Genomic DNA, 17675 nt, shown 5'->3' with positions numbered 1-17675 from the left:
TGTTCCCACCAAACCCGGTTTTAGTCCTGAGTGTCTAAATTAAAGGAAGATCAGGAAGGAGAGAGAGAGAGAGAGAGAGAGAGAAAGAAGAAAGAAATAAAGAAGAAAAGAAAAAAAAGATAATGCTTCATGTTAGATCATTTCTTATCCAAGTTGTTAATCCCAGATTGGTTCTACATATATTTTGTATCAATTATCCAAAGGGATTGATGTTTCCCTACATCAGATCTTTCCCTACATCAGTCCTGGCTATTATCTATCGGCCACCTGGTCAGATTTCCTCCTTCCTCTGTGAGTGGGTGGTACTCTCCTCTTCCCTCCTGGCCTCGACCACTCAACCCCTCCTTCTTGGAGACTTCAACATCCACCTGGATGCCTCCTGTCCTCCCTATGGACTCTTTTCGTGACCTCTGTGTCTCTCTCACTCATTATTCTCTCCTCTGGCCCGACTCACTCTGCAGGGCACACTCTGGATGTTCTGATCCCCTCAGAACATCCCCTTTCTATCCCTCTCACCACTCCTCTCTCCTGGAGTGATCACTTTCTCCTTTCCTCCCATCTCACCCTCTCTACCCCTCAGGCCAAGCCACTTCCATCACTGCCACCCACCTTCTCGTTCATCCGTCCCATGAAGCGCATATTGGTTGAGGCTTTTTCTGCCACTTTCTTACCCCCCACCCCCTTTGGCTGACTCCCACCCTTACACAGCCCTCTCCACGCTCCACTCTGCTATATCTGATACTCTTGATATCCTTGCCCCTGTCATGAGAACCACCCTGAAGTCCAAAGCAAAGTGCAACTCCTGGTACGACTCAGACCTCATCACCCTTAAACGCAAGTTCAGGGTGGCCGAGAGGAAATGGAGTGCTTCATGTAGATCCTCTGACAAACTGGTATGCTGCCTGCTCCAAAGGCAATACCAGCTCTCTGTCCTCATCAAGAAGAAAGCCAACATCCAAGCCTGCATCTCTGCGGCATCTAACAACTCGGCTGAACTCTTTAATATCTGCAAGGAACTGGCCAATTCTGCTGCAGTCTATACCTCTCCTGTCCCTTCTCAGGCCCTCTGTATGGCACTGGCTTCTCACTTCCTCTTGAAAAGCCAGTATATCCTGTCCTCACTCTTCTCCTCTCCCCTCCCTCCCTCTACTCCCTGCTCTTCCTCTGGCCCTTCTGCAGCCTCCTCTCCTCCCTCCTTCTCTGCCTTTCCCCTGTTCTCCGCTGATGAGGTTTCTAGACAAGTCCGATCTATGAATGTCTCATTAAAATAGGTCCACCCCTATTCCTCCAAAAACTTCAAAGACCACATCGACTCCCTGGCTCCAGCCCTGGCTGACTTCTGCAACCACTCCTTCACCACTGGAGTCTTCCCATCACCCCTGAAGCACTCCCTTGTGCACCCACTTCTTAAGAAAACCTCTGCTGACCCCTCCTGCCCGGCTAACTATCACCCAATCTCCATCACTCCCTTCCTGGGCAAGCACCTGGAGAAACTGGCCATGACCCAGCTTAATCTCCACACTGAATCTGTTGGTTGTCTTTATGACCATCAGTCTGGCTTCAGAGCTGCCAGAAGCATGGAAACTGCTCTCCTGAACATCTGTGAAGACCAGCTCTCCCACCTTGTCTCTAACACCCCGTGTGTCCTCATCTTGCTTGATCTCTCGTCTGCTTTTGACACTGTCAACCATGCCATCCTGCTCAATTGCCTCCGTGATAACCTGGGTATCACAGTTCAGGCCCTGGCGTGGCTGACTTCTTTCCTCTCTGACCGACCCTCCCAGGTCCAACTTGGGTCCTTCCTCTCTGCTATCTTTTACTCTACCTGTGGTGTCCCCCAGGGGTCTAACCTCTCTCCCTGGCTGTTCGACCAATACCTGGCACTCCTTGCCCACAACATTGCAGCTCTATGACACAACTTTCAGTGCTATGAGGATGACAGTCAGCTCATTTTCAGGCTACCTTCGGCCACCTCTTCTCTGTCCCTCATCTCTGACTGTCTGTCTGCTATCCAGGAGTGGTGTGCCACCAATGACCTCTGTCTTAATGCCAGTAAGACTGAGATTCTCCTCATTGGCTCACCCGCTCCCTCCTTTCCTGTCGCTCTCTGGCTGGCCTCTCTTGGCCCTCTTCCTGCTCCCACCTGCATGGCTACACACTCCACACTCTCCTTCTCTCCTCACATCTCTGACGTCTCTAAGAAGTCACACGACCAGCTGTACCTCCTCAGAGCTATTCTTCATTTCCTCTCCTTCCCAGAGAAACTCACTGGGCCTCATTACGACCCAGGCGATAAGGGGTTTATGGCAGCGTAAACAGCGCCGACACTTACCGCCTGAGTACGAGGTCCCTTAGCGCCATGGCGGATTTAAAACCTGCTTTTAGCAGGTGTTAAAATCCATGGCGCTAAGGGACCATGGAGTTAATTACGCCACCGTAATTTACGGTGGCGTAATTAACGCCTTCCCCACTCCCATTATGCCCTATGGGGCAAAAATGGGAATGGGGAAGGGTAAATGGGGATTGGGGACTTACCGCCCCGCCAAGGTCGGAATGGGGCAGTAAGTCCGCCAACCACCATGGCGTAAACGTAGTTTACGCCATGGTGGTAAAGTCACGGCCCAGGCGGTAATTTACCGCCTGGGTCGTAATGAGGCCCACTGTCTCCAGAGCTCTGGTTCTCGCTAGGCTAGATTACTGCAAAAGCCACTTTCTAAATCTGGCTGCCTCTACTATCTGCCCTTTGCAACTCATCCAAAACAGGACTGCAATACTTGTCCTTGGACTCAAGCCCAGGGATTGTATCTCTCCAGGACTGAAATCTGTGCACTGGCTCCCAGTTGCTGAGAGGATTAAGTTCTAAACCGTATGCATTGTCCCCAATTCCTTCTGGGGCACGGGGCCTCAATACCTTCAACTCTCACTTCCTAAATATCTTCCTTCCCGAGCTCTTCGCTCATCTGCCTCCAACTCCCTCAGGGTCAGTCGCTTCTCCAAGCAATGAGTTGATGGTAGATCTCTTTCTTCAGCTGGGGCCTCCGTCTGGAACAGCCTCCCTGCCTCCCTTAAACTTGAGGAGAACCATCTGTGGTTCCGGAGGCACCTCAAAACCCTTCTCTTTGCTTCTGGTTTTCCTCCTCCTCTCCCCTGCTGACCTCCTGGTTGAAACTGGAACTGCACTGGTTATCTGGACACCCTCTGAGCGTGGGCCCAGGTCCCTCCCCCGCCAGTCACACACACCTGCACTGCCTGCCTGGCAACCTCCGCACTTGGGGACTGTTTTCTGTATCCCTACAGTCCCCCTACCAGCACTTGATACTTGATGTCTGCACTTACCCTTGCACTTCCCACTTGCTGGCCGTTTATTTTACTTGTTGTTATTATCTACTCCCATGTACTGCACTGTCCCTTCCCCCAACCCATGCACTTGCGCGATCTGAATAACACCTGGCCGAGTAGGATCGTTGTCTGTCTTCCCTTTGTTCCCCCTCCCTTGCCTCGTCGCGCCTTGACTTGTGTATAGGCGCGTTTTGAATATCATATCATATCATATCATGTCATATCATATCATATCATATCCTGTTGTAAAGCCTGACATCTTTCATTCCTCTGTGGCACTAGTGGAACTTTATCAAGAGGTAGATGGACTTAAAAGTGGCTAAGAACTTGAAAAGACAAAGAGGGTTTGGGTAAAGGGACTATTATTTATGTTAGAGAGATGTTTCATGTGTATGCTTCATCCCCTCTGCTAGTGAGACCCCCAGCAATTTTTTGGGACTTCTGGACCTTTTTCTGAAATCCTGAATGAGTTGAGCTTTTTTCCACTCATTCATTTTTATGGGCTCTGTGTTTTGGAACTTTATTCTTTCTATTCTACCTATTCTATGCAGTTTATTTGCCTGCACAACTATTAAAGGATTCTGTATTTTACTATTGCAGTACACAGTTCTTTATGGGCAGTGTTGCTTAAGGATGGAGAGATATCTCTCCTAAAACTTTACAGTCTGTAAGATTGGCACACACCACTGTATGTGGAGTTCCAGAGGGATACCTAGTATCCCCCTCCTCTCTGCTCCTGTAACTTTGTAGTCACATAGACAATCTACTAGACAATCTACTAGTTATGGCTGGTGGCAGTAGACGTGTTCTACCAACTATTGTGTAATTTCTCCACTGCACGCTATGTCTATAGCCTTAGGAGTGCACAATAGGGGCACCTGAGTACTAACTTGGGGTCTCGTTTCTTTTTTTGCCTTTACTGGTGTGGTTGTTCTTTGTCAGCCCTTATTCTACCATTATGGGAGGGGTTTGCCTGTGTGTGTTTTTCCATTGGCGGGAACCCTTGGGTGTCCCCATCTAGGCTTGAGAATGTCTGGGAATGCAGGAAGTGGGGGAGGAGTTTTCCACCTCCCTGTCCTTTGTCTGCCAGAGTGCCTGAATGGGACCTGCTCTCATTTGAGGTCTGGCTGTCTCGATTGGGCAGCCAAAAGCCCCTCTCTGTAAACTGCTGAGGAAGATTGCAGAGGAGTGAGTGCTGGCACTGTATAAAAGGTGAAGCTCCTGGAGTGAAAGGCAAGTCGACTACTGGAAGCTGACTGAAGAAGAAGACAACCAGAGATGCCTTCAGACCCTTTGGAATACCTTGAAGCGACCACTGCTGTCATGCCCCAATTTTCTCTGTGACAGAGGAACTCCAAAGAGGACGATTCCTTCCCTTTGACTAGTGGTAACAACCAGCCCTAAAACAAACTTTTGTTTGAGGCATCTCCCAAGGTCATGTAAGTTTCCAGAGTTGTGGAACCCCAATACCAGGAGACCTGTTGCCCATTTCAAGTGCATTATTATGGAAAGGCCAAATCCATCAAAGTCTTTGTTGAGCCCTGATAGACACTCCAGAGACACAATGCAACTTGAGCAGAATCCCTCATCAGAGTGTGCGACTTCAGGAACTGAAGAAGATTGACCGGGTGAATCATGTCCTTAGTTGGTGATGCAGAAAAGGCGCCAAAACCGCAGAGTGACCAAAGAAGTTGATGAAAGCCGTGCCAGAGGTCCTCCCCTGAGCCTGCTTCCGAGATATCCCATCCATTGTCCTGCCTTTTGTTATAAGACCAAGGAATCCGGGTGTCGGGTCCAGAGTTGCTGCATTGCGGAGCATCCACTGCAAATGTTTTCTTCAAACCTAAGGTACTGTGGGGAAAAAGGTGTTGCTCGCCTTATTCCAGAAAGTCGTTCCAGAGTGTTGAAGTGCACATGTCCAGGGCAACTCTCTCTTAACTCTGACTCAAGTCACTGTTTCCCTTTAGCGAGTCCTTTAACAGGGTCTCCAATGATGGAGAAGTCTTCTTGTATCATCTTTCCTACAGACTAGAAATTATCCACAGGAACTTTTGACTTCTGCTGCTTTTCAAGACTTTAAGTCTCTCTGAACTGCCTTTTAGCTAGCGTTTCGTTTTGGACTTTAAAAGACTTGCTGAGCATGGAAACTGCCTCAAGAACCTGAAGCTCTGCTAGGATACTACTAACCAACTGTTTTCCTTTACATAAATCACAATCTTATATGTGTATGCTGACTAAATGCAATTACCGTATTTCTTTGTGGGTGCACGTTATTACCGATGACACTGTCAAACTCTGTAACAATTGTGCACATTCAGCAACTACCAACCAAGAAGTGGCCTTTTGAAAGTATTTAACAGTGAGTCTTGTGTAAATATAATAAATCTATATTTTAATATACATATATGTGTGTGCTTCTTTGATGTACATTACTAACTAGGTTCAGTGTATTTATCTACAGCTCACATCTTCCTCTTAAGATAACCCTGACTGCTCTGCTACGCTACCAAGGTCTTTGAGTAGTACAGACTGATACTAAGAATTGGAGATCTACAAAAGGAGGAAAGGATATTCATGGATCCTACCTGAACAGACTTAATCAGTGCCCAGAAATTCAGAGGATCTAATCATAACTCTTATGTTTGCTCCTGGAGTAAACTCTGCACAAAGGTGTTTTCGCTAATAAAATGTAGAGAAATACAAAAAACATACAGCAAGCTTTAAGTTCAAACTGGCTGTGAAACAGGGCATGCATCTGGCTTAGCTACTGTATAATTTAACTACAAAAAAGACAATCCAGTACTGACCGATGTGTGCAATAATATCCCTGTGGAACTTCTTATCATTCTAGCCATCTGGGTAGATTGTTTGCTCAATAGTGTTCCAGTGAATCCTTTCTTCTTCTGAGAGTCTGAAGATAAATCAACTATGAGAAGGACTTCCTCCCTTATAAAGGCTAAGTGCTACAGCAGATTGGTCCAAGGCAAATCTGTCGTGAGGGGAGCAATCCAGGCTGCTGCAACTTGGTTCCTTTTCCTTCTGACATAATGCCCAGAATGCTTTGTCTGCAGGAGGTGAGGAGGGTAGGAAGTGTAGATCCCAGCAGAATGCAAGATAATGGAACACCTCACTTGGTCTCACCCTGTATTCTGGCGACTCTATCTCCATCTTCTACTCACATCTGCCCATTTCAAAAGGACTTCAGTGGTCAGCACTCTGTTGTAAAAGAGGCTTTTTTATTTAAGGTCTGACTTTGAAGCACAGTTTCTGAGGATACCTCCTAGTGAGGATTCCTTTACCCTGCTGCAAAGTGTCATCTTACTTGGGGATAAAGGAAGTGCATATAAGCCAGACCGCTTATATGCACCAGCCCTGACATGGCTGGAGCACTGCTCACCAAGCTGACACCAATATGATATCCACATGTGTTTGCTGTATACATGTGGGACCTTGTACTCACCATGTCATAACCAGCCATAGCTTATATTTACAGTTTAACATGCCAACAGGCTGACTAAAGTACACAATTCTGAGGGTTTCAATCATCAGAGCTGCAGATGATTAAAAAGCCCTCTGCCTATCGGAACATTTTGTTTGTTTGTTCGTTCTAGCAGCTGTCAGGGTTGCACATGTGACTTCTGAATCTGCCCTGCTTTTACTGCATGGCTTGCCCTGGGGATGTGAAGAGACTGTCTCAGCAAAAGGCAAATGCACGCTCTGTGATTTTGGGAAGAAGAATTATTAAAGGGTGGTCGGATTAGCAGACCTCCCTTTCAGAACCAGAATTACCTGCATACATTTTTCTAATAATAATAATGAATAATAATCGATAATAAAAACTCAGGCTAATCCACCCTCGCCAGATGCCATTCTGTCACAGCACCTTATCCAGGAATGCATATTTGTGGAGCCAAATTTCACCATCTACTTTATGCAGGAGTCCCCAAACAACATCCACTTTGCAGCAGCCACTGCAGCCTCTGTGTGCTCCGCGGAACTTAGAGAAAAAATCCCTTTAAAAAACGATTTACTAAAAGACCGCAATGTATATGAGTGCATGCAGGGGCTGACACACATGGCGGGCTGAAAGATTAAAGTCACTGGCAGACCAGGTAGATGATTTTGTGTGTGTGTGTTTTGTGTGTGTGTGTGTCTGTGTGTGTGAGCAATATTTGAGGCGGGGAGGGGTGAAGGCAGGGGCCAGGTGCAGGTAAATGTGAGTGTGTGCGTGTTTGTGTACAGGGCCATGAAGGGCACTAGAATAAGTAGGCCACTGCACTGATCAATGAGTGCTTGTCCAGGGACCATGCTGCCAGTGATGGGGTTTTAAGGAAGACAGTGCCCTACCATCCCAATTGGTTCAACAAATGCAGTGGCAGGATGCATAAGGAAGTGGGCATTCCCCTCCCCCTCTGCACAGTAATCCAGACCCAAAGAACTTGGAGGGGCAGGGAGAGAGCCAGGCTAGCTGTCTGGTGGCTGCTGTGGTGGATCCATACACTTTCCTAAGGGCGCCTTGGGTGCCGGCGCAACCCACCTACCGGTCCCCCAGATCCTGGAGATGCTGCAGAGGGTTCATCAGGCCGTCTGTGACAGTAGTGACACCTATCAGAACCAGCAGTGAAAGCTGGTGGGCCCTGAACAAGGCTACCATGGAAATCCATGTCACAAGAGTGTGCATGTGACACAGACACCCCCAAGATGGATACAGAGAAACAAAAAAGTCAGGCATCTAGGCCCAGATGGATTAGTAGACCAGGTCCATACACTCCACCCCCAAGCTGACTGCTTCTGAAATGATGGATACCCCCACAATGGAGCCCCACAGATGTTGTGCAGGCCGTCAAGGACTCAAGAACTGCATTGGAGAACAAGATAGACACAGTGGGAGTGGATGTAGTATTACTCAGACAAGACATGCACAAGATAACTGTCAGGATGAATGCAGTAGAACAATGTGGGTTGGACTCTGAAGACACAATACAGTCCATGAAGCGTCAAATATCTGATGTGCTGGGGCAGACTAAGATACTAGAAGATCAAAATGGGGATGTAGAGGCAGGGCTAAGAGGAATAACCTGGCCATCAATGGGCTGCCTGAAAGGGCAGTGGGCTCCTCCATGGAGCTGAACCAAGAGCAATGGTTTGAAAACGTGATGAGTCCTCCGGGCCTCCTCAGCTACTGCTCAGTGAAAAAAGCACATTGGGATGTGCCCCCATGAGCGGTGGTGGCCAGACTCCTTAACTACTGAGACCGGGATGTAATTCTGCCAACAGCACGGACTAAAGCTCAGCTGATGGTTGACGCACCAAAATTAATATACTCCCACACTTAACAACGGTGCGCAATGAACGGAGGATAGCACAGGGGCAACGCACTGGTCTTGGAAGCAAGACCACGCAGAGCAACAGAGGTCCAAATCCTGGATCTGTGCTTAGAAACCAAACTCAGGTGTGGTATTAGGCATGTTATAAAAAAAAACAATAAAATACAAAATAAAATAAAATAAACAAGATCCATGCAGAAATCAAGAACATTGTTTAAAGTGGCCAAGAAGAAACTTTTAAGTCCTGGGAGAATCAAACTGAACCTGGTGTTTCTGCAGGAGACTGATTTACAGGGGGAGGATTGCATATTCTTTGCCCAGACTAATTACATTCGGCATATCATGCAGGGTATACACTCGGCTCCAGGGGGTGATGATATTGATCAGGAAATCCTCTCCTTGTGTGGTGACCAACATTGAAAGGGACCATAGGGGCTGGTTCCTCCTGACCATTTTGGAGTTTTGGGCGGGGAGACATGGGCCCAACTTAACATATACGCTCCTCCCTTCAGATTAATGTACTTCATAAGATACAGGAGCTGCTGGCCTCGCACTCTATCATGCACCCCAGGGACTGTGGGATCCCAGGGCCTGTGCCCTAATTTGGACATGTGGATTCTGGAAAATGTCTGAATGACTGAAAGCTGACCTGGAAAGAGAAGTGGTTGCAGACGACATTCTAGCAGCTATATTCGACCTACAGTCCAGGAAGGCTTCTGGCCTAAACAGCTACCCGATCGAGCTGTGGAAAAGCCGGGATGCCACTATCACTGGGCCAATGCTTCAGATGTCTTATCAAAGCATGTCTGACAAAGAGTTACCACCAGATCTCTGGATTGCATCTATAGTAGTCGATAAACCACCCAAACTTAGAGAATCGTTTAGGTGTGGGACACATTGACCCACTCCGCTATGTTATGCGGCATCTCCCTGCCAGTTATGGGGAAAGAAAGAGCAACAATGGCAGCAAAACCCTTGTGTGTACCAAATACCTACAAAAACCCACAAACGCTGTGCTCTTCAGCACACAAAAAGAGGGATGCACAATCTGCCCCCCATGGTGCATGTGCAGTGGAATGAAGCACACCTGCAGAAATGTGCCAGTGGGTTCCATAACCAGCAAACAGAGTGCAGAGAGAGAAGCAGCACTTTGCAAGTGAAACCCAAAAATGTACCTACAAATGGCATTTGCTTTGTTGCCAAAAACTCCAAAATGCCTATAACACAACCCTTTTCAACATCCACAATCTTGCCTCATGCTAAAATCCATGTATCAAATGAAACATTGTGAAACAATCAAAATCTGAAAACTGGCAGCCTCTATGCCAAAATCTGGGTGCAGTACCCGGGGCGGCCTCAATGACAGCTGTCAGAGGAGTACTAAGTCAGCTTTAAAATGACCTAAAACTCAAAAGTCTGCTGCTAGCAAACATAAACAGGATTGTTGCCAAAAAGGAATATAGATTTTAGTTGTGTTTTTGATTCCACAGATTTTAAGGCCAAGAAATAAATGTATCTGTATGTAATGCAACAAATGTGGGTTTTGTTAGGTTTAAGAAGTAATTAGCTTGGCTGAAGTTGAAAAAAGCTAGGAAAGCAGGTTTTTCTACCAGAAGGAGGGCCTTCCCCTCAGCAGAAACTCACATAGAGGTGTTAATTGCAGGGTTTGCGACAGAATCTTGTCTACAGACTGCAAAGGAACAATGACAAGCTGCAGCTCAGGAAACTAGAAGTTTGAAGAGGGTCGTAAATGGTACCTGGAAGGAACAAACAAGGAGCAGCATGCTCCTGGACTGCAGGGAGATAAAAAGAGGCGTAGCAAAGTGACCTTCTGGTGCTAAACATGAACAAAGAACACTTCTTAAAAGACTTATAACTTGCGATTCAAAATGGTGAAAAATATAAAAATGCTAGAGTTTTTAATTTAATTTCTGGCTGCACGTGTGAAGAGGCGGCAGAACTGTGTGAGATGTTCTGGACAGGAATGGCAATCTATGTGATTTTATGCAAAATGTATTACTGTTAGAATTGTGAAAATCTACACGCATATCCCTATGTTAAACACGCACACTTGTGGAAATTTGCAGAAAAATTGGAAAGTGTGTTCATAGTGAAAAGGGCAAAAATTCTGTAAAAAGCAGAGACAAGATCCCACAGCTACGGGGTTTTGAGCAATAGCTGCTATGTAAAATATGCAATCCGTGTATGTGATTTTATAGAGGTTGCACATGTGTAAATATGTATTTTGAGGCGGGGAGGGCTGAAGGCAGGGGCCAGGTGCAGGTAAATGTGAGCGTGTGTGTGTTTGTGTACAGGGCCATGAAGGGCACTAGAATAAGTAGAGCACTGCACTGATCAATGAGTGCTTGTCCAGGGACCATGCAGCCAGTGATGGGGTGTTAAGGAAGACAGTGCCCTACCATCCCAATTGGTTCAACAAATGCAGTCACAGGATGCATAAGGAGGTGGGCATTCCCCTCCCCCTCTGCACAGTAATCCAGACCCAAAGAACTTGGAGGGGCAGGGAGAGAGCCAGGCTAGCTGACTGGTGGCTGCTGTGGTGGATCCATACACTTTCGTAAGGGTGCCTTGGGTGCCGGCTCAACCCACCTCCCGGTCCCCCAGATCCTGGAGATGCTGCAGAGGGTTAATCAGGCCATCCGTGACAGTAGTGACACCTATCAGAACCAGCAGTGAAAGCTGGTGGGCCCCGAACAAGGCTACCATGGAAATACATGTCACAAGAGTGTGCATGTGACACAGACACCCCCAAGATGGATACAGAGAAACAAAAAAGTCAGGCATCTAGGCCCAGATGGATTAGTAGACCATGTCCATACACTCCACCCCCAAGCTGACTGCTTCTGAAATGATGGATACCCCCACAACGGAGCCCTACAGATGTCTTGCAGGCCGTCAAGGACTCAAGAACTGCATTGGAGAACAAGATAGACACAGTGGGAGTGGATGTAGTATTACTCAGACAAGGCATGCACAAAATAACTGTCAGGATGAATGCAGTAGAACAATGTGTGTTGGACTCTGAAGACACAATACGGTCCATGAAGCGTCAAATATCTGATGTGCTGGTGCAGACTAAGATAATAGAAGATCAAAATGGGAATGTAGAGGGCAGGGATAAGAGGAATAACCTGGCCATCAATGGGCTGCCTGAGAGGGCAGTGGGCTCCTCCATGGAGCTGAACCAAGAGCAGTGGTTTGAAAACATGATGAGTCTTCCGGGCCTCCTCAGCTACTGCTCAGTGAAAAAAGCACATTGGAATGTGCCCCCATGAGCGGTGGTGGCCAGACTCCTTAACTACTGAGACCGGGATGTAATTCTGCCAACAGCAAGGACTAAAGCTCAGCTGATGGTTGACGCACCAAGATTAATATACTCCCACACTTAACAACGGTGCGCAATGAACGGAGGATAGCACAGGGGCAACGCACTGGTCTTGGAAGCAAGACCACGCAGAGCAACAGAGGTCCAAATCCTGGATCCGTGCTTAGAAACCAAACTCAGGTGTGGTATTAGGCATGTTATAAAAAAAAAACAATAAAATACAAAATAAAATAAAATAAACAAGATCCATCCAGAAATCAAGAACATTGTTTAAGGTGGCCAAGAAGAAACTTAAGTCCTGGGAGAATCAAACTGAACCTGGTGTTTCTGCAGGAGACTGATTTACAGGGGGACGATTGCATATTCTTTGTCCAGACTAATTACATTCGGGCATATCATGTAGGGTATAAACTCGGCTCCAGGGGGTTATGATGTTGATCAGGAAATCCTCTCCTTGTGTGGTGACCAACATTGAAAGGGACCATAGGGGAGCTGGTTCCTCCTGACCATTGTGGAGTTTTGGGCGGGGAGACATGGGCCACACTTAACATATACGCTCCTCCCTTCAGATTAATGTACTTCATAAGATACAGGAGCTACTGGCCTCGCACTCTGCTGACAAGTGGATCATTGAAGATTATTTCAATGATGTCATAGACAGGACACAGGATTCCTTTACTCACACTGGGACAGTTGAGGGCAAACAAAACTATCCACTTTTACACAGCCTGGTAGACATATGGCAGGAACAACATGGGGACTGGAACAAATACTCTTTTCACTCAGGCAGACATCCCTTGATGTCTCGCCTGTATAACTTCTTCACCACAAAAGGGTCCTCACATAGGTTCATGGGCGTGACATTCTTGGCTCAGGGATCTCGGACCATGCTCCCTTGTGCCTTGAAACACATTGTGTATAGGCGCATTTTAACTACCCAATAATTAAATAAATAATTAAACTATATACACACAGGATAAGTCACCTCGCACTAGAAGGGGCTGGCAGTTCCACTCATACCATCTGAACAAACTGAAAACGGCAGACACTATTCATAACACAATCACAGAGTATTATGACGTAAAACCAATATCAGTGAATGACCCAAAGATTTTATGGGAGGGGTACAAGATGGTTTGATGTGGGGAGTTGATAGCGAAGCTGGCAGCTACAAAGAGAAAGAATGCACAGTCCCTCATTGAGCTGGAGGAAAAACTAAGAAGAGGGAGGGAGACTTTCAGGCTTGCCCTCCCCAGGAACGAGCGAGCTATATCGAAAGCACAAGAACAATACTGTAATTGTAATATCAAATCGCTAGGTGGGCATTCTGGGATACCATGGGGCGATTGTACGAAGCAGGGGACAAAGCCAGAAAAATTATAGCTTGTCTAGAACGGAGGGATGAAGCGTCCCAACATGTTCTGGTGATAATGAATGATCAGGGGAACATTTTTGATGATGCCAGAACGGTTGCAGAGGCATTTGCAACATATTATGACCGACTCTATCATGCACCCCAGGGACTGTGGGATCCCAGGGCCTGTGCCCTAATTTGGACATGTGGATTCTGGAAAATGTCTGAATGACTGAAAGCTCACCTGGAAAGAGAAGTGGTTGCAGACGACATTCTAGCAGCTATATTTGACCTACAGTCCGGGAAGGCTTCTGGCCTAAACAGCTACCCGATCGAGCTGTGGAAAAGCCGGGCTGCCACTATCACTGGGCCAATGCTACGGATGTCTTATCAAAGCATGTCTGACAAAGAGTTACCATCAGATCTCTGGATTGCATCTATAGTAGTCTGCCCTAAAAAAGATAAACCACCCAAACTTAGAGAATCATATAGGTGTGGGATGCATTGACCAACTCCGCTATGTTATGCGGCATCTCCCTGCCCGTTATGGGGAAAGAAACAGCAACAATGGCAGCAAAACCCTTGTGTGTGCCAAAAACCTACAAAAACCCACAAATGATGTGTGCTTCAGCACACAAAAAGAGGGATGCACAATCTGCCCCCCATGGTGCATGTGCAGTGGAATGAAGCACACCTGCAGAAATGTGCCAGTGGGTTCCATAACCAGCAAACAGAGTGCAGAGAGAGAAGCAGCACTTTGCAAGTGAAACCCAAAAATGTGCCTACAAATGGCATTTGCTTTGTTGCCAAAAACTCCAAAATGCCTGTAACACAACCCTTTTCAACATCCACAATCTTGCCTCATGCTAAAAACCATGTATCAAATGAAACATTGTGAAACAATCAAAATCTGAAAACTGACAGCCTCTATGCCAAAATCTGGGTGCACTACCCGGGGCGGCCTGAATGACAGCTGACAGAGGAGTACTAAGTCAGATTTAAAATGACCTAAAACTCAAAAGTCTGCTGCTAGCAAACATAAACAGGATTGTTGCCAAAAAGGAATATAGATTTTAGTTGTGTTTTTGATTCCACAGATTTTAAGGCTAAGAAAGAAATGTATCTGTATGTAATGCAACAAATGTGGGTTTTGTTAGGTTTAAGAAGTAATTAGCTTGGCTGAAGTTGAAAAAAGCTAGGAAAGCAGGTTTTTTTTACCAGAAGGAGGGCCTTTCCCTCAGCAGAAACTCACATAGAGGTGTTAATTGCAGGGTTGCGACAGAATCTTGTCTACAGAGAGCAAAGGAACAATGACAAGCTGCAGCTCAGGAAACTAGAAGTGTGAAGAGGATCGTAAATGGTACCTGGAAGGAACAAACAAGGAGCAGCATGCTCCTGGACTGCAGGGAGATAAAAAGAGACGGAGCAAAGTGACCTTCTGTTGCTAAACATGAACAAAGAACACTTCTTAAAAGACTTATAACTTGCTATTCAAACTGGTGAAAAATATAAAAACGCTAGAGTTTTTAATTTAATTTCTGGCGGCACGTGTGAAGAGGCGGCAGAACTGTGTGACATGTTCTGGACAGGAATGGCAAAATGTATTACTGTTAGAATTGTGAAAATCTACACGCATATCCCTATGTTAAACACGCACACGTGTGGAAATTTGCAGAAAAATTGGAAAGTGTGTTCATAGTGAAAAGGGCAAAATTCTGTAGAAAGCAGAGACAAGATCCCACAGCTACGGGGTTTTGAGCAATAGCTGCTATGTAAAATATGCAATCCGTGTATGTGATTTTATAGAGGTTGCACATGTGTAAATATGTATTTTGCTAAAATTAGACTTTGTGTTCCAGTGGATAGTGGTGGATTCTCAGAATCATAAAATTATACCATAAAGATGACACTCTGTTTCTCTCCTCCTATCAAGGCAGAGAGTAGACTATGACCCAATCACCTTTCCCAGGGGCCAGCTTAGCTAAACCGGCCCTTTGTGATGTCATTTTTAAGGCATGAATAGAGACAGCTGAGAGCAAATAGGGACTCCCTATTCCAGCCACCTTCCTGATTCCAGTGAAGCACTCTGATCCAGCTTCCTACATCCAGCTTTAAATATTCTTCCAGATCCAGATGCCCAATCACTTGCCAGCAATAGAGACTATTGATTTCAGCAAAGCCCCAATACTCAAATGTATTCTCTCCACTCAGTAAAGCGCTGTGTGGTGTGAGAAGGCCATTTCGAACCAGTATCCAGAAATTCTCTGGCTTGCCACCACTAGGCTTTCCTGAGGAACTTGCCATCCAGCTGATCCAAATACCCACAGACTAGGAGAGCAGATCCTGTGCCAATCCGGTGACCGGCCTAGAGGATCCAGTCCCATGCCGGAGGTGCGGTTTTTCCTAGACCAGACCCAATCCGTGACCAAAACTGACGGTCTCATTTAAAAACGTATCCAGTGAGTATAAATAGGAAGAACTGTGTCCCATGGTATAATTGCATAGTCTTGTCCCTATCCAGCCCATCCTATCTGTCAGTCAGAACCAGTATTGTTAGGAGTAGCTTTGCCTTGTCTGATCCCTATCCAACCCATCCTACCTTTCCTTCAGAACCAGTATTGTTAGAACTATCTTCGTGCTGACCCTTAATCTCTTCTGGAGAAGTCGAGTTCCCTTATCAGGTGGGTCACCCTGATCCAGTGGCTGTAACATTCCTGTGTGGTATTCGCTTCTTCATAGTCATCCACTAGTGTAAGCAAACCCATTTGTCACTTTCAGAAGTGCATTTCTGTTTTTCATTCTCGCGCCTATTTTACAAAAACCACTGTTACTAAAACCTCCATAACTCCCTCAGTTTTGCACCATAACTCCCTCATCGTTTGCTGCGATTTTAAAAATCTGAAAGTTTTCCACGTGTAAAATAGCTCTAAACTGCTTCCGACTTGGACCTTAAGATTTCCATTGTTTTCTGCTGGCCAAATATTGCTTGTTTTTGTGTACAACTGTTCAAAGCGGCTCCCATAGGAATTTATAACCATTTCAGTATTTTTGACCAAATTTGGTGTTTTGCCCAGTCCATTCAAAAGACAATCTTAAAAGCCATTCTGACTGCTTGACAGTCAATTCCATTTCCTCTTGTGTATGAAAGGGGGAAAGTGGGACTGATATTCTGTTTGATTTGTGCCACTCCTGAATACCTGCGCTCTCCTCCTATCTCTTTACATTGCCTATTGGGGGGTTGAGGGGTGTTGCAGGGTGAACTGATTACCACAGTGCTATCTGATCTGAACCAACACAAAAGTATTATTTTCTGTGCTGCAATTGTTTTGCTCATTAATTACTCCTCGTGTATTAAAGATATTATTCAGTGTTATATCATTCCATTGGTGATTGTTGTTTATCTATTAAAACCTATTGTGATTACATTTTAAATACATAAAGAAATATATACCTTTGCAAACAAGCCTGATTCCTGGTTCAGTGTGACCGGGGGAAGAGGGTTCCAGGAGAAGGGTGTGATATGAGTGTTATATCGTTCAGAATATTGAACTTTTAGACAAAAATAAATAAGGATTTCAGTTGTGCACTACATGCCGAGCTTTGACTTGTGTGTGTGCCGGATTGAAATCACTTACATAGGCCAATATCATTGATAAATGCTCAGGCCAAGATCATCGCTAAGGTCATTGCCAATTGCCTTCTCCAGACAATACCAGATTTGATTATCCTGGACCGGTATTGCTTCATTCCCGGAAGATGCACAAGAAGGAACATATGCAGGGTACATATTGTGCTTGATCGAGCACAGGGCGTTTAAGCCCCTACCGCTATGATGTCGGTTGAATTTGAGAAAGCGTTTGATTCTGGATCGTGGCTTTTTCTCTGGGATGTGATGATGGATATTGGGTTCAGGGAAGGATATATGGGATGGGTGAAGCTATCATACACAAATATAACCGCTAAACTGGATGTCTACAGAGAGACATCACGCTCATTTCCATTTGAGTGTGGCATGCAGCAGGGTTGCCCCCTTTTACTGCTACTGTTTGCCCTTGCGGTGGAACCTCTGGCAATCTGGCTATGCTTGGACCCGGAATGGTCTGGCATGCGATGGCCCGATAGGCATGATGAACGGGAGGCACTCTATGCTGATGACCTACTAATATTTGTACGGAAACCAGCCACATCCATACCTAGGATCATGGATATTCTGGCAGACGTACAGCACCTCTTTTAGTTCTAGCGGAAATCATTGCTGTATTGATTATACACTTGTGATTCTTTTAAAGTCTGTAGCGCATCCATAGCC

This window comes from Ambystoma mexicanum, chromosome 6q, assembly GCF_040938575.1.
Source record: "Ambystoma mexicanum isolate Mex_15411 chromosome 6q, UKY_AmexF1_1, whole genome shotgun sequence".
Lineage (NCBI taxonomy): Eukaryota > Metazoa > Chordata > Amphibia > Caudata > Ambystomatidae > Ambystoma > Ambystoma mexicanum.
The sequence above is the reverse complement of the archived record's forward strand: the minus strand, read 5'-3'. Positions refer to the sequence as shown.